Below are 27,677 nucleotides of genomic sequence, written 5' to 3'. Positions count from 1 at the left end.
ACAAATAATGAAAACCCATCAGACATCTTCTGGACTGGGGCACTGATCATGGCATCAGTTGCTGATAATGGTCACGGCCGTTGTGCAGAGCTGGGATGGGATGGTGGAGCAAAATTTCTGTCTTGTGTTACGTCTGCTAAAACCAACAATATGGGTTGGAGTGGGGTGATCATTTAAGAGATGCTTCAAAAATGTGACTCTTCCAATCTTTTTTAGGGGGTGAATTGAAGCAAGTTTTAAATCCCTAAAGATCTTCAGTGCTGTCTGCAGCCCCCCATCTCCTCCCCCATAATGGCCTTTCCATCCACTCTGTGAGCTGAAATTCCTTATCTCTCTCTTTGGAACACGTTCGCCGTATATTATTGGCATCTTGTGTCATTTTTTTCAAGGGATCACTTTAAAATGCACTCAGGTTTTCGATCCCTTCCACGCGTGTTGTCTCCCTGTCATTTAAAGGAATTCACTCTAAACAACGAATATATTCTCCCTGTCAATCAGTGTGTGCCCGTCTCCCCAGAGCTGTTGATAGTATACAGTCTTTATTGTATACTAAACAGTATTATGAAGTGAAGGCGGATCATTTTAACTTGTGCAGTGATTAAAGTAGTTGTAAACCCTGTACTACCACTTTTACCTAAAGGTAGGCCTATAATAAGGCTTCAACTATAAGGAGCTGCGCTGAAAAAATGATATTACGTGTAGAACTATAATCAAAAATTCATATTGTGAAAATAATGACCCTATCAAAAAGTGCAAAGGGTATTATAGGGTCGTTATTTTCACAATATGAATTCTTGATTATAGTTCTACACGTAATATCATTTTTTCAGCGCAGCTCCTTATAGTTGATTGATTGTGTGTCCTTGTATTACGGTTTGAGCTGCTGCTCACTGGGTGGGTTAGCTAATAGCGCAATTTTTTCTTTTATACTATAATAAGGCTTACCTGTAGGTACTGTGAATATCTCCTAAACTTGCACCATTTAGGAGATATCCCCTGTATCCGCATGTGCTGACATCATTGGCACATGCGCACTCAAGAAACGGCTCGCTCGTGCCATTTCTTCAGTAGCTGTGTCATGACAGCGCCGGTGCCCACAAACCCGGAAATAACTCCAGGAGACTTGTCGCAACAGCTTTGATCTAAGGTAAGTATTTCATAATGAGCTAGTTATGCCATGTATACTAGCTCATTATGCCTTTTGCCTGGTACAAACGATCGGACGTTCCGACAACAAAATCCATGGGATTTTTCCTGCGGATGTTGGCTCAAACTTGTCTTGCATATACATGGTCAAACAATGTTGTCGGAAATTCCAAACGCCAAGAACGTGGTGACGTACGACGAGCCGAGAGAATTGAAGTTCAATAGCCAGTGAAGCCCTTTTGCTTGATTCCGAGCATGCATAGAACTTTGTGCGTTGGAATTAAGTACAGACGATTGGAATTTCCGACAACAGATTTTGTTGTCGGAAAATTTGAGATCCAGATCTCAAATTTTGTGTGCCAGAAATTCTCATGGAAAATGTCAGATGGAGCCTACACACGGTCAGAATTTCTGACAAAAAGCTCCCATCGAACATTTTCCGCTGGAAAATTTGACCATGTGTACGCGGCATAAGTCTTGCAGGTTGTTTTTTGTTTTTTTGGGGGGGTTTTAGAGAGAATTTACAATCACTTTAAAGTGAACCTTTCACTTAATTTACAACTTTTAATTAAAAAAATTAATCTCTGACAATCACTGACATGTCAAAATAGAATTTTTTCAGAAAAGCTCCTCCTCTTTTCATTAAAAGCCATCCTTGAACTGCCGATAGTGACTTTGCCTAGGCTGAGTTGACATCATCTGTTTGCTGCAGGCTCCTCTCCTCCAGTGACCAGCAGTGTTTATTTTAGTCAAATTTTAGTCACCTGAGTTGTTTTAGTTTAGTCGTATTTTAGTCGTCGTAGTTTAGTATTTAAATCTCCAGTCCCTTTTAGTTCACTAAAATCGAATGGGTTTAGTAAAGCCCCGTACACACGAGCGGACTTTTCAACATCCAAAGTCTGACGGAATGATTCCAGCAGACTATTCGATCGTATGTGGGCTGCAACTGACTTGCAACTGACGTGTGATTGTGTGTGGCCAAGTCCGCTCATTCGGAAAGTCCGTCAGAACTCTGTCGGAACTCCGTCAGAACTCCGGCAGAACTCCTTCGGAAGTCTGTCGGACATAAGTCTGGTCGTGTGTACGCGGCATTACAGTTTAATGCTTTATTTCTTTAGAACTGCCAAACATTATATACTCCTGGAGTATAAATCTAATAACATGTTTATTATTGATGGTATTAACCACTTCAGCCCCGGAAAGGATTTGCCCCCTTAATGACCAGGCAATTTTTTGTGATAAGGCACTGTGCCACTTTAACTGACAATTGTGCGGTTGTGCAACGCTGTACCCAAACAAAATGGATGTCCTTTTTTCCCCACAAATAGAGCTTTCTTGGTGGTATTTGATAACCTCTGCGGTTTTTATTTTTTGCTCTATAATACAAACAAAGACCGACAATTTTGAAAAAAAAAACATTTTTTTTACTTTCTGCTATAATACATATTCAAAAAAATAAAATCTATGTATTTATCAGTTTAGGCTGATATATATTCTTCTACATATTTTTGGGGGAAACAAATCACAATAGGTGTATATTAATTGGTTTGCACAAAACTTATCTCTTATACAAACTATGAGATACATTTAGGAAATTAAATTTTTCATTTTAATTTATTTTATTGTTTTTACTGGTAATGTCGGAGATCTGCAATTTTAGCGGGACTGCAACATTGCAGCGGACAAATTTGACCCCAAATTACACTTTTTGGGGACCAGTGACATTATTACATTGATCAGTGCTATAAAAATGCACTGACCAATGTAAAAATGACACTGGTAGGGGAGGAATTAACACTAGGGGTGATGAAGGGGTTAACAGTGTTCCCTAGGTGTATTCTAACTGTAGTGGGAGAAGGGCTGGCAGGGACATGACAGAGATCGCTGTTCCCGACTACTGGGAACAGTAGATCTCTGTCATATCTCCTGTCAGAATGGGGATCCTCCTTGTTTACAAAAGCAGATCCCCATTGTACCTATGTATATTGCAATCACGTGTCACCGATGGCCATCGAGTCCGCCCAATCTGCAGGCACACTCCCGCAGTGGGAGCGAAAACGCACTGCCAGCAGGGCACGCCCACCCGCTGTCCCGCCTGCGCGAGCCAATGTGCAGCTATGGCGATTGCCGCAGGAGTGCCAACCTGCCGCCGTATTATACGGCTAGTGGTTAAGGTTTGAACATGCAGACACAGATTTAGCCGTTCTGATATAAATATAATTTAGTATTCGTCGCAGTCTTTTGTCTAAAATGCCATTTTAGTTTTAGTTGTATTTGAATCTGAATTGTTTTAGTCATATTTCAGCCAACTAAAACTGTATTAATTTAGTTGCTGAAAAATATTTTAGTCAACTAAATTAACACTGGTGACCAGACTGCAACATTGTAACATTTTTAGGCCAATTACACGCTGATAGGTTGTAACAGGGGCTGATTTGTGTGATCATTTGTGAATACAGTCAAGAAATGCACAAGAAAAAAACTTGGATAGTTTTTCCGACAGAATTCCACTCAAGCTTGGCTTGCATACACATGGTCACACAAAAGTTCTCTGAACTTTGGACCATCAAGAACACAGTGACGTACAACACTACGATGAGCTGAGAAAAAGTTCAATGCTTCCGAGCATGCGTCAAATTGTTAGGAATTTTGCGCTTCGGAATTTGTACAGACTATCGGAATTTCCAATCGGAACTTTTTCAGGCCGAAAAATAGAGAACCTGCTTTCAATCTTTTGCTGGCAGGGAATTCCGCCAGCAAAAGTCAGATGGAGCATACACACGGTCGGAATTTCCCACCAAAAGCTCTCATCTGATTTTTGCTGGGGGAATTTCCAATCGTGTGCACGGGGCATAACTCTAAATTTCCAGAGCCTCCATAGTATTAGTACATATAAAAATGGGTAGATTAAGGGCAGTATGCCTGGAGGGAACCCACCCTTCCTTAACCACTGCAATACCGGGCATTTTTATCCCTTCCTGCCCAGGCCAATTTTAAGCTTTCAGCGCTGTCACATTTTAAATGACAACTGTGCGATTCTGCAAGACTGTAACTAAACTACATTTTTATCATTTTGTTCACACAAATAGAGCTTTCTTTTGGAGGTATTAAATCGCCACTGGGTTTTTTATTTTTTGCTAAATAAATGAAAATGTTTTAGTTGTAAAGTTTTGCAAATAAATAATCTTTCTTCGTGAATTTAGGCCAAATGTATTCTGCTACATTTCTTTGCTAAAAACTACCCAAATCGGTGTATATTATTTTGTCTGTAGGAAAGTTATAGAGTCCACAAACTATGATATAGATCTGAAAATTGATCAATCCTGATGTACTGATGGCATGTGTCATTTCTTGAAGCCCAAATTGACCCCTTTTTGGACAGTAGACAGTACAAGGTATTCAGTAAGAGGCATAGCGAGTTTTTTGAAGTTGACATTTTTTGTCATACGTTTTTGAAAAATTAAGAAACAATTATTATTTTTCTTTACATACTGTGCAGTACAGCGTCATCATATAACGGGTGTGGTGGTGATCAGGGACACTGACCGGTGACATATAATATATATATATATATATATATATATATATATATATATATTTATTTATTTTTTAAGATTTTTTTTTTTTTTTTTTTAAACTTTGACCAGAGCAATATAATGTTATCATAGTAACATTCTACTACTCTGGGGACATGATCAGTATTTATTTATTTATTTTACAGAATTTTTTTGCCTATAGCAGTGCATTACACAGCTATATGCAAGCATTTTACTAAATGAAATCAGTTCATTCAGTTTGTTTTGTTGTAATTAGCTGTGATTGGTCAGAGCTAACCACATGGTACAAATGGGCTGTGATTGGCCTTGTCTGTACCATGTGATTGCTGTGACCAATCACAGCTAGCAACACAATTGTACACAATGAATGGCTTGAAAGAAAGCCATCCATTGTGTACAACTGTCTCCATACCCCAGATGATGTCTTTGTAGACGAAACGTTGGGGCGTACCACGCTGGCTCCACAATACTGCGTTCTTCTCTTTGTGATCACATTATATAAAGGACTGTTTTTATCTAGATTGATGTAAGTGCAATACTTTCTTTAAAGAAAAAATCAAAAAAATGGAACTTCCACTTTAAGAGAGGTGACACCCTGACATGCCACATTTGGTATGTAATTTTTTTTGGGGGGAGGGGGATACCCTCTTTTCACAGGGTCCCAGTTCCCACTTCCTCCCAGGGCACCAGAAGAGAGATCACCTCTCCCCCCTCCCTCTCGGCAATCATCTGGGACATGTCACAGGTCCCAGATGATTGCCCTGCGAGTCACGGCGTGCGGCGCGGCTTGTGTATGCACAGTGGGTGCCCGACTGCTGTGTAGCCACAGCCAGGCACCCACAGTTACAATGCCAGTGCCGCAGAGAGGAGGGGGAGATCAGTGGGGCTTCCTGCACCCGCATCACTGGACCCTGGGACAGGTAAGTGTCAGATTATTAAAAGTTAGCAGCTGCTGTATTTGTAGCTGCTGACATTTATTCTTACTTTTTTAAGCAGAACTCCGCTTTAATACATTTGTAACCAAGGATTTTATGCTATGCGGCGATCTTTTTATCCTGTATGACTCCTTCCTGTTGATCGTTAGGCTTTCTTGATGTTGGTCCCTGAAAGCTTGATTGTCGAATCTGCACTGCTGTATAATCCACATGCTGGTTCCTGTGATGTTAAAGACCCCATCAGTTTTGTTTGTTTGGATCTCTGCTGCTGGCAGGTAGCCCACACCATTTGGTAGGAGTACCCTATTACCTTCACTGGTGGTGGTAGCACATTTGATGGTGAATATTGTTTCCTTGCTGAATTGGACACACTCTGTCGGTCCTCTTTTGCTGTAAGTCCAAATATCCACCTATTTTGCACCGTTTGAAAGATTATTTTTTTCACTTTGGACTCATCTAAGTGTCTCTTGACACAGTTTAATGGACATTTAGGTTCAGTGACACATGTATATGTGTCACTTTTTTGCATACTAGTCTTGCTTTGCAGGCAATGTCATTAATGTATGTTTAATTGAGCACTGTTTGCATTATTACTTAACCACTACAATACAGGGCACTTTCACCCCCTTCCTTCCCAGCCCAATTTTCAGCTTTCAGCGCTCTATCGCTTTCAGTGACAATTGCGCGGTCATGCTACACTGTACCCAAATGAAATTGTTATCATTTTGTTCGCACAAATAGAGCTTTATTTTGGTGTTATTTATTCACGACTCCGTTTTTTTTTTTTTGCGATATAAGCGCAAAAATAGCGGAAATTTGGAAAAAAAACAATATTTTCTTTTTTCTATTTGAAAAGAAATCCAATAAAATCAAATTTTGTCATAAATTTAAGCCAAAGTGTATTCTGCTACATGTTTTTGGTAAAAAAAATTCCGTTAAGTGTATAATAATTGGTTTGTGTGATCACGGACATATGTACGCAAATGATCATGTACATATGTGTGCAGGTGATCACGTACATATGTGTGCAGATAATCATTGGGACATGTGATTTTAGTGGGACATATGTGGGGGACATGTTTTTATTATTAGGGACATGTGTTTTTATTATTTGGGGACATGTATGTTTTGGGGACATGTGTGTTTTGGGGACATATGTGGGGACTGTGTTTGTACTGTGTGGTGTGTTGTGTGTTTACACTACACTGATGATCAGTGAGTAAAAAGCTGTAAAAAGCAGCCCATACTCACTGATCATCAGCTGGCTGCAGCGTTCTGCTCTCCTCTCCTCAGCGGTGACTTCCGTGTGAGGAGAGGAGAGCCGATTGCCTAGCAACCGGCTGTTTGTTTACATCACATGACGGCCGTGATTGGACACGGCCGTCATGTGATCAGGAGGGCCAATCACAGAGCCCTCCTGCCGATCTGAGATGTGCCGTGTCCGGGTGACACGAGCACATCGGGATCGCGCCGCTGAAAAGTTGTTCCGGATATTCCGATGGAAACAGTCCGATGCAAACCACACACAGTCTGAATATCCGACAAAACGCTCCGATCGGACACATTCCGTCGGAGTGTGTACAAGGGCTTAGACGGCCCAATTTGGGTGTTTTGCAGGCTGAACGGTAAGTGTGCTGGAAAATCTTTTATTTGTTTGCAGCATGAATGGGCCCATAACATAAAACACTACTGCATTCAGATCCGTGTAAATTACCGATCCAATATTGTACACATGGACATTTAATCCAGACTTTCAAACTTTAGCACTTTTGCAGTGGTTGCTGAATTGCAGTCTTGATCTTTCTGTTCGACTTCTTGTCATTGTCAGTAAGGATGAGCCGAATACCCCCCAGTTCGGTTCCCACCAGAACCTGCGAATAGACCTAAACTTTGTGTGAACTTTAGAACCCTATTAAAGTCTATGGGACTCGAACGTTCAAAATCTAAAGTGCTCATTTTAAAGGCTAATATGCAAGTTACTGTTCTAAAAAGTGTTTGGGGACCTGGGTCCTGCCCCAGGGGACATGTATCAATGCAAAAAAAGTTTTAAAAACGGCTGTTTTTCACTGAAGGGTCTGGTATGGATATTTAGAGGGAACCCCACGTCATTTTTTTTTTGACGCGGGGTTCCCCTTAATATCCATATCAGACCTGAAGGGCCTGGTAATTGAATTTGGGGGAACCCCACGCTTTTTTTTTTATCAATGACTTTCAATGACTGTTCTCTGTATTACGGGAGCTGACAATTCATTATAGCCGCAAGTGATTTTAAATGACTTTTTTTTTCCTGCAGAAATTACACTTTGTGCAGGGACAGTTCTAAGCACGGGAAACATGCGCCCCTTTTCAGGCATACTATAGACAACCCCCAGGTACGAAATTTAAAGAAATATTACACGTCTATTGTTTCACTTTAAGCATTATTAAAATCACTCCTCCCGAAAAAACTGCAGTTTTTAAAACTTTTTTTGCATTGATCCATGTCCCCTGGGGCAGGACCCACGTCCTCAAACACTTTTTAGGACAGTAACTTGCATATTAGCCTTTAAAATTAGCACTTTAGATTTCTCCGATAGACTTGTATAGGGTGTTCCACGGCTTTTCAAATTTGCCGTGAACACCCCAAATTGTTCACTGTTCGCCGAACAGGCGAACAGGCAATGTTTGAGTCGAACATAAGTTTGATTCGAACTCGAAGCTCATCCCTAATTGCCAGGGGTTTCTGTTGAATGGAGCACCCCAGGCTCTGCAGAATGCTCCTTTCTCACTCCATCTAATGGCCAGCTCTGCCTTGTTCTGGCTGCTCATCTATCATCATTTTTCAGCTGATTTCTGTTTTGGGGATGCAGTGTCGCCTTTTAATCTCTGTTTGTTTGTTTTTAGATAATCTTTCCTTAGCAACAGATGGTGACATTAAGATGAACTTTCCGCTATTATAAATCTAGCCGTAGACATTAAATGGCTGGCAGACGTGCGGCACAAACTGACTGCCCAAAGACAACAGAATTGTGCATAAACACGCATGCTTGACACACCAGAATGTACATGGCAATGCCTGTTTAAATGTTAACTCCAATGATTTTAGATAAAGCAGTAAGGGTTAGAATCCCTGTTCGGTTTTTATTGCTATCCGTGTCCACATCAGGGAAATTTCTCTGCATGTCCTGTCCTAGAGACACAACAGGAAGTGGAAATCCCCTCAATATGAAGTTGTATCCAAGCTAGCTCTGACAGATCCCTGGAACAGGTGTTGCCATCGGAGGCTTTCCCCCCTGTCCCTGTGAGAACAGACAACAACATTGGCTCCCACTGCTGTCAATCAAATGCTGTGACTTGGGAGCAGAAGGCAGGGCCAAGCCTCGCTGTCTGTGTCTATAAACGCAGGCAGCGTGGCTTGGGATCAGGCCCATACGAGTACCCCCATAGTAAGCAACTTCCTATGGAGGCACTTGCTGAAGAGGAGGAGCCAGGAGCACCAGTGGGGGGACCCCAGTAGAAGAGAATTAGGATGCTCTGAGCAAAATCATTGCACAGAGCCAGTGAGCAGGGTCATCTTTAAGGCAGGGCAAAAGGGGCAGCTGCCCTGGGCCCTGTCATTGTTGTGGGGCCCAAAGCAGCTGCCTCATACTTGCCAACTATCCCAGTTTAAATTCCCTTGTCCCTTGAAGTTTTAGTCCCGTGCTGTGTCCTGATATCTCAGTGTGAAGTGCTGGTACTAATGCTGCCCAGTTCTGCCCTATTGTTGTGTACAGATGACTCACCTGCAGACCCTGTGTTTACATGTAAATAACCGGCAGTTCATATGAAGTAGCAAAACTGCATGGGGGACCCAAGAAAACATTTGCCCAGGGTCCAATCAATATTAAAGATGGCCCTGCCGGTGAGTATTACATGTTTAGTATTTAAAAAAAAAAAAAGTTTTAAAATCACTAGAATAGTATTTTCCCAGAACATCTAACATGCTCAGTAGGTGGGCTGTATTAGTGTAATTCTTGTATCACCAGTCACATTCAGACTTTTAGGGCAGGTTTAGATGTGATTGGTGGCTAGGAAACATTTGTTACCCTTGCCCTGGCATTTACAACAGCCTTGCTGTTTTTTTTCACTGGAGACATCTTGTGGCAGAGACGAGGTACTACAGAGGACAGCACTGGAGAGAGGTAATTACTCCAGAGCTGGGTTTTTCCTTAAAATTAACCCCTTCCTGCCACCACCATCTCCAGTTCAGAACATCCAGGGTGCAGAAAGATTCAGCACTCATATGACCACTGTCACAGTGGTCACATGAATGGCAAGCCAGTGTCACGTCACATTTGGCTACCCATCACATTTTTGCTACCCGCTGGAGTGTGCATGCGCAACGCCGCAATATGTGTTCCAACACAGGGCCCCTCGCTCTCTTCGCCACGCTTCAGGCATGGCCTCGCTTCGCTCGGCACAATTATAATCCAGCTCTATGTCCACTTGAATGATGGGGCTTGAATCTGGACTCAGGGGTGTGGGCACAAAATTCTGCGCAAGCGCAGATCGCCACAGTGTTGGAACACATGTGTCGGCATCGTGCACGCGCAGTCCAGAGGATAGCCAAATGTGATGGGTCGCCATATGTGACGCAACACCAGCCTCATCGGCCACTGATCTTTAGCCTGGACCAAGAGCTGTCTATGACAGCTTGGTCTTTGTCCTGGGAGCAGGGCTACTGTTAAGCCTTGTACACACGATCGGAGAATCCGTCGGAATGTGTCCTATCGGATCGTGTTGCCGGATAATCCGACTGTGTGTGGTATGCATCGGAATGTTTCCATCGGAATATCCGTCGGACCCAAATTTCCAACTTGTTGGAAATATTTCCCGACCAACTGGTTCGATCGGACATACTCCGATCATGTGTAGAGAATTTTGATCGGACCAAGTGCCACGCATGCTCAGATCAAATTCCTACATAAAAGCTATTGGCTACTAGCCTGAACGTAGTCCCATCATAACGAAATTACGCCATCACGTTCTGAAAGATCGGATTTTTCGACAACTTAGTCCGACTGTGTGTATGCAACAGTTTCGGACAAGATCCGATGGACAAAATCCGACGGGCAAAATCCGATGGATTTGGTTGTCGAAATCTTTGACCGTGTGTACAGGGGCTCAGAAATAACGGGGGCTGTACAGCCAATTTAACAGGGCCCCCAGAAAACATTAAAACATTATCTTCTCTAGAAATACACTAAAATCATTATTAGCGGACACAAACACAACATAATTTACAAAATTCCTGCTAAATCTATCAAATTAAAGGGGTTGTAAAGGTAAATGTTTTTTCACCTTAATACATTCTATACAGCGCACCCAGTCCCCCCGTTTTACTTACCTGACCCCTCGAAAATCCCACACTCGCCCTAGCCGTCCTCTTCGCCGCTCAGCCTGGCTGCTGATTGGTTGGAGTGGATGGATTGAAAGCAGCGCAGCCATTGGCTTGCGCTGCTGTCAATCACATCCAATGAAGCAGCGTGCCCCGGGGGGTGGGGCCGTGTGATACAGCGAGCCACTATAGCCACCGGCTGTATCACGGGAGCGCGCCCGCAGGTGCTTCTTACCATGCGAGGGAGCTTGTATGAACGTGAATACCTGCGGGAGGAAGCAGAAACAGCCGCCGAGGGACCCCAGAAGAGCAGGTTCGGGGCCACTCTGTGCAAAACGAGCTGCACAGTGGAGGTAAGTATAACATGTTTGTTATTTTAAAAAAATATTTTTTTTTAATTTACAATACCTTTAGGACCTGCAGCTGTGTTCGTACAGGCGCTACGTTCCCATAGAGTAACAGGTGACTTCAGCCACATAAACACATTCACACAGCCAGAGCACCTATGTGAATGAGATCTTACAACTTGTTCAATTGTAAGTTGGGGAGGAGGGGTAAAACCTAGTGATTAAGCTATGATATTTCTACCCCCACTATTATTTGCCTTTGCTTTGTTTTCCATGACAGGAATTATACCCTTTGTCACAATTACTGTAACCAACCCCCCTGTGGCTCCCCCTGCAGCCGCTGAAAGCCCTGTGGCAGTGATAATTTTGTTAATGTAAATATTTTCGTAGACTAAATTATTACTATTTAAGTTGACTGAAATGCGACTAAAACTAAAATGGCATTTTAGTCATAAGAGTATGGCTTAAACAAAATTGAAATTTGATGTCAAAATTAACACTGCCATGTGGGGGGGAGAGGAGGCGAAGCCGGGAGCTCTGCAGGGGGATCCAATTTATAGATTAAAGCATAGAATGCACAGTGTTTATATTTTGAGGTTACTTTATAAAATAAAAAACACATTTACTCCTGTTATATTGGGCCACCAATATTCAAAATATAAATACCAAAATCTGAAACCGTATCAAACTAAAAAACATAAAATAGGAAGCATTTCTGGAGTAGCCACTTGTATAATCCAGACATTAAACAATGTATTTTTCTCACCATTTTCATTATCTGTCACTTGCTTGACACAGGACAACATTCAGGATTGTACAGCATAGCGCTGCGGTTAGGAGTCTGTGTCCCAATCTTTTTATCTTTACACTCCGGCTCAGCCGTGTATCCTCTGCAGTCCACAGCTGAGCTGGAAGAAAGCGAAGGAAAACAGTGAGAAAATGACATTGTTTCAAGTTTGCTTTATACAAGTGGCTACTCTAGAAGCGCTCCCTGTTTTATATATTTTAGGCTTGTGGAGTAGTCTCCTGCTTGTCACGTGCCGTGCCCGGGCCCCTTGTTGGACTGATGGGGCCCGGGCCCGGCACAGGAAGGCAGGTTCTACTGCCTTATCAGCAGCCCTGTCTGGGAGCATATAGTAAGTTCGCTCAGCACATAAACATTGGCCACCCAGCAATGTGTATATGCCACTTACCATATGGCTGAAAAATATCGGAGACTGCACTTTTACTTGAATAAAATGTATTTATTACAGATATATACACTCCCTGTCCACTTTAGGTACAACTGCTTAGTAACACAAATTGCTAATCAGCCAATAACATGGCAGCAACTCAATGCATTTAGGCATCTAGACGGGATGAAGACGACTTGCTGAAGTTCAAACTGAGCATCAGAATGGGGAAGAAAGGGGATTTAAGTGACTTTGAACGTGGCATGGTTGTTGGTGCCAGACAGGCCGTAGCAAGATACCATGGGCTATGTAATCCTGAGACATTGCAATTTACTTTTTACATTTTTTGCACATGTGTTTAAAAAAATCATTTTCGGCCTGAAGGCCGGTCTAAGTATTTTGAAAACTGCTGATCTACTGCGATTTTCACGCACAACCATCTCTAGGGTTTACAGAGAATGGTCTGAAAAAGAGAAATATCCAGTGAACAGCAGTTGTGTGGACTAGAATGCCTTCTTGACGTCAGAGGTCAGAGGAGAATAGGCAGACTGGTTTGAAATGATAGAAAGGTAAAAGTGACTCAAATAACCACTCATTACAACCAAGGTATGCAGAATACCATCTCTGAACACACAACACATCGAACCTGGAAGCAGATGGGCTACAGCAGCAGAAGACCACACCGGTGTCACTCCTGCTAGCTAAGAACAGTATACTGAGGCTACAATTCGCACAGGCTCACCAAAATTGGACAACAGAAGATTGGAAAAACGTTGCCTGGTCTGATGAGTCTCAATTTCAGCGGCGACATTCAAATGGTAGGGTCAGAATTTGGCGTAAACAACATAAAAGCATGGATTCGACCTGCCTTGTATCAACAGTTCAGACTAGTAATGGTGGTGTAATGCTGTGGGGGATATTTTCTTGGCACACTTTGTACCAACTGAGCATCATTTAAACACCACGAACTACCTGAATATTGTTGCTGACCATGTCCAACCTTTTATGGCTACAGTGTTCCCATCTTCTGATGGCTCCTTCCAGCAGGATAATGTCACAAAGCTCAAATCATCTCACCACTGGTCTCTTGGATAGGACAATGAAGTCACTGTACTCAAATGGCCTCCACAGTCACCGGATACCAACCCAATAGAGCGCCTTTGGGATGTGGGGGGGAAATGGGAAATTCTCATGGATGTGCAGCTGACAAACCTGCAGCATTTGCATGATGCTATCATGTCAATATGGACCAAAATCTCTGAGGAATGTTTCCAAGACCTTGTTAAATCTATGCCACGAAGAATGAAGGCAGTTTTGAAGGCAAAAGGGGGTCCAACCTGCTACTAGCCAGGTGTACCTAATAAAGTGGCCGGTGAGTGTATACTGTATATACAGTGGTGTGAAAAAGTGTTTTCCCCCTTCCTCATTTCCTGTTCCTTTGCATGTTTGTCACACTTAAGTGTTTCGGAACATCAAACCAATTTAAACAATAGTCAAGGACAACACAAGTAAACACAAAATGCAATTTGTAAATGAAGGTGTTTATTATTAAAGGTGAAAAAAAATCCAAACCATCATGGCCCTGTGTGAAAAAGTGATTGCCCCCCTTGTTAAAACATACTATAACTGTGGTTGTCCACACCTGAGTTCAATTTCTCTAGCCACACCCAGGCCTGATTATTGCCACACCTGTTCACAATCAAGGCATCACTTAAATAGGAGCTGCTTGACACAGTAAGGTCCACCAGAAGATCCTTAAAAGCTACACATCATGCCGAGACCCAAAGAAATTCAGGAACAATTGAGAAAAAGAAGTAATTGAGATCTATCAGTCTGGAAAGGGTTATAAAGCCATTTCCAAAGCTTTGGGAATCCAGCGAACCACAGTGAGAGCCATTATCCACAAATGGCGAAGACATGGAACAGTGGTGAACCTTCCCAGGAGTGGCCGGCCGCCCAAAATTACCCCAAGAGCGCAGCGACGACTCATCCAAGAGGTCACAAAAGACCCCACAACAACGTCCAAGGAACTGCAGGCCTCACTTGCCTCAGTTAAGGTCAGCGTTTATGCCTCCACCATCAGGAAAAGACTGGGCAAAAATGGCCTGCATGGCAGAGTTCCAAGGAGAAAACCACTGCTGAGCAAAAAGAACATCAAAGCTCGTCTCAATTTCTCCACAACACATCTTGATGATCCCCAAGACTTTTGGGACAACATTCTGTGGACCGATGAGACAAAAGTGGAACTCTTTGGAAGGTGTGTGTCCAAGTATATCTGGCGTAGAAGGAACACTGCATTTCATAAAAAGAACATTATACCAACAGTAAAATATGGTGGTGGTAGTGTGATGGTCTGGGGCTGTTTTGCTGCTTCAGGACCTGGAAGACTTGCCGTGATAAAAGGAACTATGAATTCTGCTGTCTACCAAGAGATCCTGAAGGAGAATGTCCGACCATCTGTTCGTGTACTCAAGCTGAAACGAACTTGGGTTCTGCAGCAGGACAATGATCCTAAACACACCAGCAAGTCCACCACCGAATGGCTGAAGAAAAACAAAATGAAGACTTTGGAGTGGCCTAGCCAAATTCCTGACCTGAATCCTATTGAGATGTTGTGGTATGACCTTAAAAAGGCCGTTCATGCTCGAAAACCCTCTAATGTAACTGAATTAGGACAATTCTGCAAAGATGAGTGGGCCAAAATTCCTCCAGGACGCTGTAAAAGCCTCATTGCACGTTATCGCAAACGCTTGGTTGCAGTTGTTGCTGCTAAGGGTGGCCCAACCAGTTATTAGGTTTAGGGGGCAATCACTTTTTCACACAGGGCCATGATGGTTTGGATTTTTTTTCACCTTTAATAATAAACACCTTCATTTACAAATTGCATTTTGTGTTTACTTGTGTTGTCCTTGACTATTGTTTAAATTGGTTTGATGTTCCGAAACACTTAAGTGTGACAAACATGCAAAGGAACAGGAAATGAGGAAGGGGGCAAACACTTTTTCACACCACTGTATGTAGCTCCATTTAGCACTATTCATTCACATCAGTCTCTGCTCTCAAGGAGCTTACAATAGGGCCAGTTTAGACAGGAGCCAGTTGACCTACTGGTATGTCTTTGGAGTGTTGGAGGAAACTGGAATGCCCAGGGGAAACCCACACAAGCACAGGGAGATAATGCAAACTCCATGCAGACAGTGCCCTGGTCAGGATTCAAACCCAGGTACTGCCTACTGTGCTGCCAAGATAAAATAAAAAACATTTTACCAATTCCGCTACCGGTTTTCACTCCAGTGCCCCCGACCTCGCTCCTGCCCTGACAATCTTCGGGTATGGTAATTACTCCATAATCTGAGCATGGCACGCCGCCTGTTTATGCCCTGGGAGACCCTTTCCCGGCAAATGTCCGAGGTAATACATAACATTTCCCCTCCTCCCTTGTTCTGCGTGCCTGAGGCTTTCTCATTAGAAGTCTGTTAAGTACTCATGATATTGGAATACAGCTACTTTAAATGTCACAGCAGGTAGGGAACTCTGCGAAGCATGACGGCACCATTCATTATGCCAGACCATGAATGCCATGTTTTATTTAAATACATTTCGCTACATTTTGGAGGAATATTCACTTCTGGTTCTCTTTAGAGAGTGAACCTGATTGTTGGGATTCTTTCTGATTTTTGCTGTACCTTTTTAATTTTAAGCCATTGAAGCAGATATAAACCTCCAGAACAATAATGCTAAATTGCGATGTGATGTTGAGGTATACACAGTGTATTTGCACATGACGACAGACCTACCAAGTAAAGCGATCCCCTCCAGCTTAGCATCATTTATCTAACTCAGTGTTTATGAAACTCCAGTCCTCAAGGCGCACCAACAGGTCATGTTTTCAGGATTTCCCTTCAGATAAAATGGCTGTGGTAATTACTAAGGCAGTGAAAACTGATCAAATCACCTGTGAAAAATAGTGGAAATCCTGAAAACATGACCTGTTGGTGCGCCTTGAGGACTGGAGTTGAGAAACACTGATCTAACTTCCCCTGAGCCCAATGCCGCATACACACGAGCGGACTGTATGGCGTACTTAGTCCGTCATACAATCCGACGGACAGTCCGTCATACTTTCGACTGAACGGACTTGACCACACACGGATGCACAAACAGTCCGTCGAAAGCTTGCGCGATGACGTGTACAGCACGTACGACGGGACTAGAAATAGGAAGTCCAATACACAGCAAAGCACCCTTCCGCCGTGTAAATCCTTTCTGAGCATGCGCCATTCTTAGTCCGTCGAACTAGCCTACTGACGAGCGGATTGTCCGCTGAAACCAAAGTACGACGGACAGAATTTCGAAAAATCCGAAATACTTAGTACGCCAGACTGCACGCTGAAAAAGTCAGCTGAAGCCCACACACGAGCGGACTGTCCGCTGAAATGTGTTTCGACGGACTAAGTACGCCATACAGTCCGCCCGTGTGTACGCAGCACAAGTCATCCTGGATCAGCCACCAGCATGGATTGGACAGTGAAAAGAGAAGCAGCACAGTGATGAGCTCATCTCTCTGTCACTCTGCTCTCTCCTATCAGCATGCTTCTTGCTAACGCATGAACTGGTTGGCTCCTTGTTCTGCTTCTCCCTCTCACACTCTTGCTCTGCTGTACAGGTACTACAAGAGGCTGATACCAAGTTAGATTTAGGTACTTACGTGACTTTCATTTAAAAAATGACATCTACTGATGTATTAATAATTACAGAACTGCGTTCATTTGTGTGTTTATATCAGCCTGGAGTTAAATCTGGAACCGTTTAGGGACATAACAGTTAATAATCATCTCAGTCTTATTTTCTTTTCTTCGTTATAGTCTTTGGTCACAGCAGGCCTGCAGATGCTCTCAGTTTCCAGCATGGTCCTCCATTTCTCATTCAAACTGTGGCTTGGAACTTCCGCCCCAACTTCTTCCAGATAAACGTCTGGCAGAACGAGCCGTCTGGGCAGTTGTCCTCCATACAGCTGTTCCTGTGACAAGTCGCCGATCTATTATTAGCGCTTTTATTAGCCGCCGTTGTTTACAATGCTGACTTGTCACATCCTTCCCGGCAATTCTTTCAGTGTAATATCAAAACACTTTGGCAGAACAGATGGGAAGATGGCTGAATCATCGCAGGTTTCAGGTGGGGATCAGACAAGCATCTGTGCACATCTGGCCTTCACGGTGGAGTTATGTGGCTTAGATGGGAAGCGAGTCCCTTAACTAAAGAGAACCTGTCACAATAGCTGGGCTGAAGCTGTGTGCGATGCTGCTTAGCTGAGCTCTACCGAGAACCAGCTTTGCAGAATTTGGCAAGCTCCAGGTGTGACAGATAGCAAATGTTGTACCGAGATTTCTAAATATAAATACTGAGATAGTTTACTTAAAGAGAGCCTGTCATCAACTTACAAAGTGCAGTTAAACACACAGAAAAATCTAGTCTTTTAAACGTTTGCCTGCAGTGTTTTTCTTCTCTTTAAACTATTTTTATTAACCAGCAATGTCCTACAAATAAGATAAATAAGAAATCTGACTACCCCAGAAAGGACAATAATGTGACTCAATCTGAGCAATCTCTACACAAGTCTTCCTGTAAGCCTCTCACCACCTCTCCTCCTCCTGGCTCCAATTCAGGTGTTCAGATTGTCCCCCTGTGCTCATTCCACATTCCTTAGGACATATCATGAGATTAAATAAAAAAGGCGAGAACCACAGTGCTCTCTATTTTCAAACAATTATTCTTTTTAAAAGGCCTACTGAAGAAGCCCAATAGGAGGGAGTAACGTGTATGTGTGGGAGGAGCCAAGCCCGTGACTTCATACAATAGATATCTGAGCATCAGCTGTGATGCTATTTTTGTAAATTTGCATTACCCCTGTTACCCCTGAGAATAAATTGTTTGAAAATAGTAAATACTATCTCATGATATGTCCTAACGAATGTAGAACGAGCATAGGAGGACAATCTGAACACCTGAATTGGAACCAGAAGGAGGAGAGGTGATGAGAAGTTCACAGGAGGAGTGGTTTAGAGGTGAATGAGACTCGGTAGTTGGGTCTGATTCTGGAGATGAGCAGGCATTGCACTCAGAGGTAGTGGTTCACAGGGCACATTTGTGAAGATTTTACGCTGTCACCTGTTCAAGACGCAGTGGTTTGAATTCTGAATACATACCAGTTGGAGATATATGTGAGGCTATTGAAGACACAAACTGCTATATATTTTGATTTGTGTATGGATTGTTTTATATATGGATTTGCCTGCATTACTGTATATTGAGTTTATTATACCCAAGAAATGATCAATTCTTCAGCCCTTGCCTCCTTGCATGTGATAACCCTCTTCTCTTCTGAGAGTATCTAATTACAGTCTGTGCCAGCCCAGCTCCTTCTCTCTCCACCTTATGTTCCTACATATCCTTTTATGTAGCTGCAAGCGGAATGTAAAAGGAGAATACTGGATGTAAATTACATCTTTGTGTCTGCTGGGGTTCTGCTGACATCACATTCAAGATTGCGCAACACAGCAGCAGTCTCAGGACTTTTGGATGTTTACACAAGGGAGGCTTTTACAGGTAAATAACATGAAAAAAATACATGAACTCCTTGGCGCCAAGCATACGCAAATATGCGGCCCTACTGTATTAGGCTTTTGGGGCCACATATTTGCATACCCTACTTTGCACTGGGTGTGCGCTGCATGATGCACTCCCAGCACAGAGACCCGGGGTCTCACCGAGAGCCCTGGGCCCCAACAAACGATCAAGACATGGAACTCCTGATTCTGGGTCACCTGATCGCTGCGATAGCCTCTGATTGGCTATCATAGTGATCAGTCACTGTGAAGCCCGTCCCTGTGTTTTCTTTCTCTGTAAATGGAGGAGAGAGATACATCGTATCTCTCCCTCTCCCTGTGTGTGTAAAAATTCAAAAAATTATAAGAAAAAAAAAATACAAAAAAATACCTAGATCAAGGTTTGATCTATCAGTGTCAGTGTCATTGTGTTTTAGGTAGGATAAAAAAAAAAGCAAAATGCACACTAAAATTTTGGGGCTGTACTATGGGTACAAACAACTAACATACACATACCCTGTATGTGGTATCGCGGTGATCATCAGGAGCAGGAGAATTGTTCTTTGGTGGTAGGTTATGGTAATAGCTAGAAACATACAGCTATATTTGAAAAAAATATATATTTTTTACTATTTTGGGCCAGTTTTCCTTTGATAATAAAAAAAATAGGAGATATCTATTACCATTTATCACCAAATGAAAGCCCAATTTGTCCTGAAAAACATGGTATAATCCACCTGGATGCATAAAGTAGCTGTGATTATATGTACAGTTTACCTACCCCCCGTGATTGCAGGAAAGAAAATGTCTGTTTTGAAGTTTATTGTGTGAAGAAAGCTAACAAGGGAGTGGACGTAGGACATGGGATACTTCAAAACGCTCAGGTCTTAGTGACCAGAGGACAATCTACTCCTTAATTAAACAGTCAGACAGTGTAACCCCCAACCACAGAAGACCATGGAGCAAGTCTTTTTGGCATATGATTACCTTGCCCAGTAAAGTTCACAGAACCTTTTGCAGTCACAGGGATTTGTTCATGGTCATTACTCACAAGACCTCAGGACAGCCAACACCTTCCAGCTTCTTCTGGACATGGTCCCCTGTGGTGAGGTTCTGAAAACAGCTTTACACAGAGTCCACCACGGCCCTTCTGCTCTATCACAGCTGAGGCCTCTAGAGCAGTTGTACAGTCCATGGGCTGCCTAAGTGCAGCAGCCCCCTCCTGGCTCAGTAACCCTCCTAGGGAGAAGGAACCATGCTCTCCAGTGTCTCAGACTATTCATCATCATTCCCACCTCCTTATGGAGACTCCTCTCCAGGGATTGGCTGGGACCTGATAAATATACAAGCTGTTTGTTTTGAATCTCCTGCTCTAAACTCTGGAAGCTTCTTCCAGAGGCAGGGGGAAGCAATCAAACTCCCAGCCTGTGAAACCCTGAACAGGCCAGAACATATTTTTACTGCTCCCTTGATTATGGAAGGAGCCAAACTAAATTTACTTAGCATCCTATACTAGGAAGGTGCTACAAACATATTCCTAGAACTTGGAAGATTTCCGTTTGCTGAACATATAATATAAGCATGCATGGGTAAGGGCCAATGCATCAAAGCATCAGCATTTACCTTATTACGGTATACAGCCATTCACTCCTATGGCTGGCTATGTGCCACCTGTGGCTCCCATGGGCACAGAAAAACACTTGTATTTTTATGCTACAACAGATTTCAAAATATCCGTGTGAATGAGGCCATAGAACAGCACGTGCGGAAGTAAATTATTTTAAAAACCTTTTGAGAGCAAAAACATTTTCCATCTACGTGTTTAAGCTGTGTAGCTGTTTGCCCAGTGTTACCCTTTATATCACAGAATGAGGTGGTAGGACCTTTTCTATTTTCATTAGCGTGTACGCTTCCTCCCTGCTCCATGATTTATTACATTTAATCACTGCTCTGTTGTTTTTATCTCCCGTCGGGAATTGGTCGCTGTATTCTTTAGGCTGTTTATTGTCTCAGGGAAGATCCTGCTTCATGATCCGTAAATGTGAATGACTGATTCTGCAGGACTACAAGATTTAAAATATTACATTTATTGATTGTAAACACAGCAAGGAAAGTGAGGCCTTTGTTTAACTAATGATTTGTAATCATGGCGCATTTTATTCCTGTCTGACCATCAACGCAACGACATGAATCATGCTTTGACTGATAGTGTGGCCCATCAGTAGGCCTCGTGTATTGGGGCATATCTCCAAAGCAGTATATTTGACAGTCACTAAACATTCACTAGAGGTGAATCCTCCGTGAGCATGTGTTTTAAATGAGTTGGTTAAATGAAGTGGTTGATTCACCACTAGTGAATGTTTGGTGAAAGATATTTACTACTTTATAAATATGACCAAAACTGTTCATGTTGTTTAATATTCCACAGCATTCTTTTCTTCGTACTTTCCTGAATTTATGGAGTGGCCATTGAAATTAGCTGGTGCAACAGAGTTAGAGCTTGCCAGATGTTGCAGGCTCTGTTCATCTCAGTGGGAAGGGGTGTGCAGCAAGTTGAATGCTTCCAAATAACCATGGGTTTGCGCCAGTGGCAGCTGATGCTCCATCAATTTGGGGGGGGGTTGGCATGTAGACTAGGGTCTGGATGCATTGATTAGGGGGGCGGCGCCCCTGTGCCCCTAATGAGCGGCCACCACTGGGGCCATTTGCATGCTTCCCAACTTTCTTTACATAAAAGACTTACCCCTTGCCATTCCAGCAGTTACAGGGACCACCACGAATTAAAGTTTAACTAAAGTTTTGGATAGAGTGGATAGGAATTAGAACACCTGTCAGTTTTTATTGCTGTCTGTGCCCCTGTTAGGGAGCTTCGCCCTCTCTGTTTGTCCAATTTACCATTATCAACAAAAATTAAGGTAAAAAAAAATCCCAAATTTTGGGTTTTCCCCAGAATAATAATAGAGGGGAAATCTTCCAATAGGGGCACTAATTCTGGTGACCTGGGGGACCCAAGGGATTACCTTAATTTGCAGGGATTTCCTCTTACTTCCTGTTTGGCTATGGGACATTAAGGCTGCTTTCACACTGGGGCGGGAGCGGCGTCGGCGGTAAAGCGCCGCTATTTTTAGCGGCACTTTACCGTCGTTTTAGCGGCGGTCTGCGGGCGCTAGCGGGGTGGTTTTAACCCCCGCTAGCGGCCGAAAAAGGGTTAAACCCGCCCGCAAAGCGCCGCTGCAGCGGTATTGCCGCGGTGTCCCATTGACTTCACCGCTCCAAAGATGCGGCTAGCAGGACTTTTTTCACCGTCCTGCCAGCGCACCGCTCCAGTGTGAAAGCCCTCCGGCTTTCACACTGGAGGGAAAGGGGCCGGTTTTTTTCAGGCGCTACACAGGCGCTATTTTTAGCGCTGTAACGCCTGAATACCGCCCCAGTGTGAAAGCAGCCTTAGTGAAGTGAAATCTCCAACCCATTGGTTAAGCCTACAGGTCCTTTTTTTTTCACCAACACCTTGTCTGTATACTTCTTAGAATAACAAATGTAATAATTTAGGACACATTAACACTAAACGCATTGGACTGTATTTGTCAAATCAGGTCCAACACAATGACAAGTGTTGTTTGTGATAGACCAAAATAGAACATGTTGCATATAAACACAGCCCAACGTGCTGCAACATTTTACTATGCGTCACAGCTAAGTAAAGAAAAATAGAAAAATTTTTGCTCCTGTTATGAAATAAAAATACACAATCAACAGAATAGAATGTGTTAAAATCGAAATGTCAACTCAAGTGCGTTTAGTGTGTGTCAAAGCGAAGTAACTGCAATGAAAGTGGTGTAAAGCTAGAGTTTGGATTTAGGATTTAGCGTTGTATAACACTTTTGATAATTAAATAGTAGATCTTTTTAGAAGACTATTGATCTGACCAAAAAAGAGGGACAACTGAGAAGAGAAGAGGGGCAGAAGGATTTGGTTCCAAAGGAGAGACATACTCTCCAAAGAAGGGACAGTTTGGAGCTGTTTGTGGTTCCATAAAACCTTTTATACCTATTTTTGTTTTTTTTGTTTTTTTCTTGCAGACCAAGCCAACCATTTTGGCAGAGATTTCAGATACATTAGCCACGATTTAAAACGGATGCTTTCCATCCATTTCACATCATTATATATCATAGCTTTCTAAGTAAGCCTTTACTATGGGGTGCAGAATGAAATTGGCTTTGATGAGCATTCTGATTTTCTAAAGAGAGTGCACAACAGTTGCTGTCTCTCTCTAACTGAATCTTTATGTAGAGCCATACAGACGCAAAGGGGCGATTCACTTTTCTGAGATTATGCTATGTGTAATTTGAGTTTCAGCTATTTTTCTCAATAATCAGGCTGTTTTTAGCAAAGTGGTTTAAACCTGAATGTACCTGCATAAATAACTGGGCAGGAAGAATCACTACTATCTGTATGGAAGCAGTGGTCCATCTGTAGATATGCCCCTTTGCTGGATCAGATCCAGGCAATCAGCAGAGAGTTTTGCTGATTGGAGAGTTCTATCTTTGAGTCACTATTGTGCTCACTCACAGATAGAAGTGGCCCGCTCTAAAGTACTCTGCTCATGAATGGACATATTTCAGTTTTAAGTAGACAATGCTTGGTTGAATTTACCGCTGTAGCTGAGGAGAATCAGAATTGTTATTCATTGAGGATTGGCCTTCAAGACAGATTGCCTGTGTAGTCCAAGAAGAGGGCCAAAAGAAATGGTGAAGAGGAAAAACTAGGTGTTCATGTGGTAGAGGAACAGATTATACTACCCAGGCCTAACAGAAGGCATGAGACTCAATGTCAGGGGCCTACACCAGATATGCTTTGGAAAATCGTAGCTATGGAGTGCCTAGGAGATGTTAGAAGGAAGCATGTGATTTTGTCCTCATTATCCATCCATAACCAAAATATCAGTTTTGGCTGAGCTGACTCTAGAGATGCTTTGTGGCGAGAAAGGAAGAAATACTATAGCACCTATTTTTGGAATTCACATTGTTATCTCCATTCATACTTCCTGCATCATGTCTGGAGATTGTATGGATGTTATTAAAGAGATCCTGTCATCAGGCCATTCATTTCAATAAAATGTTTGGCCTAATATTATCTGTTCATCTAAGATATTTTAGATATGTACCCTAAAGCCTAAGCTTACCTGAACATAAAATCACACTATTCATTTTTTTCCATTCAACCCAGTGGGTTTAATGAAAAATAAACCTGTCAGCTCTGGTCAGAGCCACTATACTGACGGACTGGCTGGCATTCACACATGGGCCAAATTATGGCCGTTTTATATTGAACTGGCCGATGTTGGCCAGCATTTGGCCTGTGTGTACAGGGCTTTACCCCCACCACCATAATTTTACAGAGCGAAAATTTAACTCAAGTGCTGTCGCAAGCTCACATCAGGAGTGTTTTACTATGCACTCCCTTCCTACCTGGCGCCTCCTTATATAGACATTATTATAGCTTCTATAAATCAAATGTAATCTATGAATGGAGGAAGTGGACCTTTTAATCATCCACCCAGCTTCCACCTCCAATTGTAGATGTCATTTCATTTATAGAAGCTGTAGTAACCGATGTGATGTCAGGAGCACCCCCCAGACTTAGAGCTGAACCTTTCACTCCTCCCCTGTCAGCTACATAAACTGTTATGTAGGAATGGGAGGGGTGGAGGAGCTTGGCCAGCACAGACTGTAATTAGACTAAAGCTGTACTAGGGAATTGACTGTTCCTGGAGTAGTCAAATTTGCTTGAAAGTTCAAAGGCACATTGCAAGTAAATAAAAATCCTTTATGGTAAGGAAATACACTGCAGGTAAGCTTATAAAATGTTCGACCTGAATTATTTAGGTTGGTGACTGGGTCTCTTTAACAGTTGCTTATTATTCTTCACAAGCTCTCTAGTACATGTATGCATATCCTGATTTGCACATTTGAATGGAGCAGCCAGGAAACATTCCCTGAATGCCCAACATACAGTTTGTCCTTGAAAATCAGCAATTGAATGCACCTATGTAAAACACATCAGACCTCCCCATGTATAATATGTGCATTTTCCATGCATTAGTGTGACAAAGCCCTAATTAAACATTTCTACTTTTGCAGGTTTTTCCAGCCCTAACATGTCAGTCCTCTCTTGTGTTACGCCAAGCTGGCCTGATAACTGACTACAAGAAACCCTTGACTTGCCACGTTGGTGATTTTAAAAGGTGGGTTCACATTTCTATAGACAGTCCTGATTAGATCTGGTATGTAAAGGTCCCTACAGACACGGGACCAAGGATAGGCAAACAAATGTGATATTCAGGAGCCAGCCGTTTCAATCTTTGGGCAGAACACTTTTTATAAGAATACAACAGAAAAGCACTGGCATTGGATTTAGGGACAATAGGGTTCCCAGTCAGAGCTAAAATGATGGCCTGTGTACCCAGATTTGGGGGGCTCCCCATGACTAGAGTAGATTTTCTCACAACTATAGCATTTAGCAAATACTGTTAATTCTTTAGGTTTTTGGGTACACAGGTTCACACATTATAAAGCTATGCTGTGTATGTGAATAGTTTGGGCTCCAAAAGGTTGCCCACCCAATAAATGAATCTATAGAAAGCATAGGAGTCGCAAATGGGCTTTTACTGGAAAAGTGGGGACTTCCAGCGCATTGTGGTCTGTAGGGTTGACCATCCTTAAAGGACCATAAGGGAGTTTTGGGATGGGAGGGATGGGAGCAGGTACAAGCTTGGCTTTTACAGGAAAGGTGGGAACTTCTGACCCTTGCTAGATAGTAAAATTCACCATCCCCTTAAAGGACCAATAAAAAGCCTTGAAAGGGTAAGGGGGTTTATAGAAAAGGTGGGAGGTATGTATAAAAGTTAAACTGGTTCCAAAGGCAAAACGTTTTTTTACCTTAATGTATCCCTTGCATTAAGCTAGAAAAATCCCCACTACTTATAAACCCCCCCCCCCCACACACACACACACACACACACACACACACACACACACACACACACACACACACACACCCCTCAAACACTTACCTGACTTCTTCTCCAGTGCTATTCTGGCTGAGACACTGAGAGCAGTGGGAGTAATAAGCTCCTGCTGCTGTCCCTCAAACTCCTGTAAGAAGGGAGTGGGGGTGTGGCTTACTGGTGCTGTGTGTCCATGGATAGACACAGCCCAACTCTGGAGCATGTGCACACAGGTACCCTGCAGCACACAGCTTGCTAAGTAAGCACTCCGTGGAAGGAGGAGCAGATAGTGCTAGTGGGGGACTGCCAAAGAGGAGGTAGGGGACCGTAAAGGAGGTGGCAAGTATAACATTTTAATAATTTTAAGGCAAAAAATGTTATATTTAACTATCACTTTAATAACTTGTATCTCCAGCCCTACTTAACATTTTGTGTGTTTTTTTCTGAAACTAACTCATGTTTCTGTATTTTTTCTATTTTTTTATTATGGACTCAATATACACAGTTGTGCTTGAACCAGTTTGCAACATGCTTATGTTAATACAATCCATCAATGTGTGCTAATATTTAAGAAAAAAAAAAACTTGATTCTATGTATAGTACAATATATGAACATTTCCTGGTTTTTGTCTCCTTAAAAATTCTGCAAGTTCAGAAAAATCTGTTGATTTGCCAGAAATCCAGTGAGCTCTTAACATTCTGTAATGAGCTGACAACAATGCCTCTACGCAACTGAAAGACCAATTAATTATGTCAGTCTGGCCAAGTTCTCTCCTCTTGGACTACAGAACACACCCCTCTTATGTTATAGAGACAATGAGAGTTGGAGATGTTCTATAGTCCTGCAGGAAAGTAGGGCTGACAGCATTGCTTCAGATTTAATTGCAGCAGAGGCAGAGATGTCAACTCCCTACAGAAATGTAGGTGTGTACCAGATTTCTGTCAGGATCTGCTCGTATTTTTCTGTTTATAAAGTGTATATATGTGATAAAGTATATATACTGTAGGCGTATATGAATATGAGAAATCTGCATACCGATGATGTACTGCATATATGTTTGTTATTTTTCTTTTTGCCCTGAAATACATTTTCATGATGATCTATACCTGCCTATATTGTCTCAACCAAGTAAGAAATATTCAATGTAAGTATTAATAAATATAGCAAAGTGAACATAAGGGTTTTAGGGATGGCAATGTTCACTTGACACAATTTATGTCAATAAATGGCAGAGATTTCATACCTTAGTAGAGTGTGGAATCAGGTGCTATGTGATTTGTCCTGTGCTACAGAGACAGCCACCAGAGCTAAAAATCTAACATAGATATACCGTAGAAAGTATAATAATACTGTATAAAATATAATAATAAAAACAGCAAACAATAGTGGAATATAAAAACTCATTTAGGGATTCTTAATAGAAAGCCCAGTATTCTCTGCAAAGTCAATGTCATGGATTCTCCTGATGTTAAAGAGACCCTGTCACCAACTATAGGTAAAGGCACAGATAAACCCAATATCTGAAAAGCTCACGTGCTGTGTTTTTTGTTTC

At 42.4% G+C, this 27,677-nt stretch overlaps 1 protein-coding gene across 4 annotated transcripts in view; it reads left to right on the top strand.

Moving 5' to 3' along the window:
• PRR5 (proline rich 5) overlaps window positions 1-27,677 on the top strand; it is a 192,953-nt gene that overhangs the window by 40,856 nt on the left and 124,420 nt on the right. For all 4 annotated transcript variants that reach the window (XM_077469373.1, XM_077469378.1, XM_077469377.1 and 1 more), the window contains one exon: window positions 25,259-25,362. The gene's annotated coding sequence lies outside the window, so the exon portion shown is untranslated. Of the gene's footprint in view, window positions 1-25,258; window positions 25,363-27,677 lie in introns of those variants that run through there.

This window comes from Lithobates pipiens, unplaced genomic scaffold, assembly GCF_037356315.1.
Source record: "Lithobates pipiens isolate NorthernLeopardFrog02 unplaced genomic scaffold, aLitPip1_a1.2 Scaffold_8, whole genome shotgun sequence".
Lineage (NCBI taxonomy): Eukaryota > Metazoa > Chordata > Amphibia > Anura > Ranidae > Lithobates > Lithobates pipiens.
This window is presented reverse-complemented; position numbering and strand designations above follow the sequence as displayed.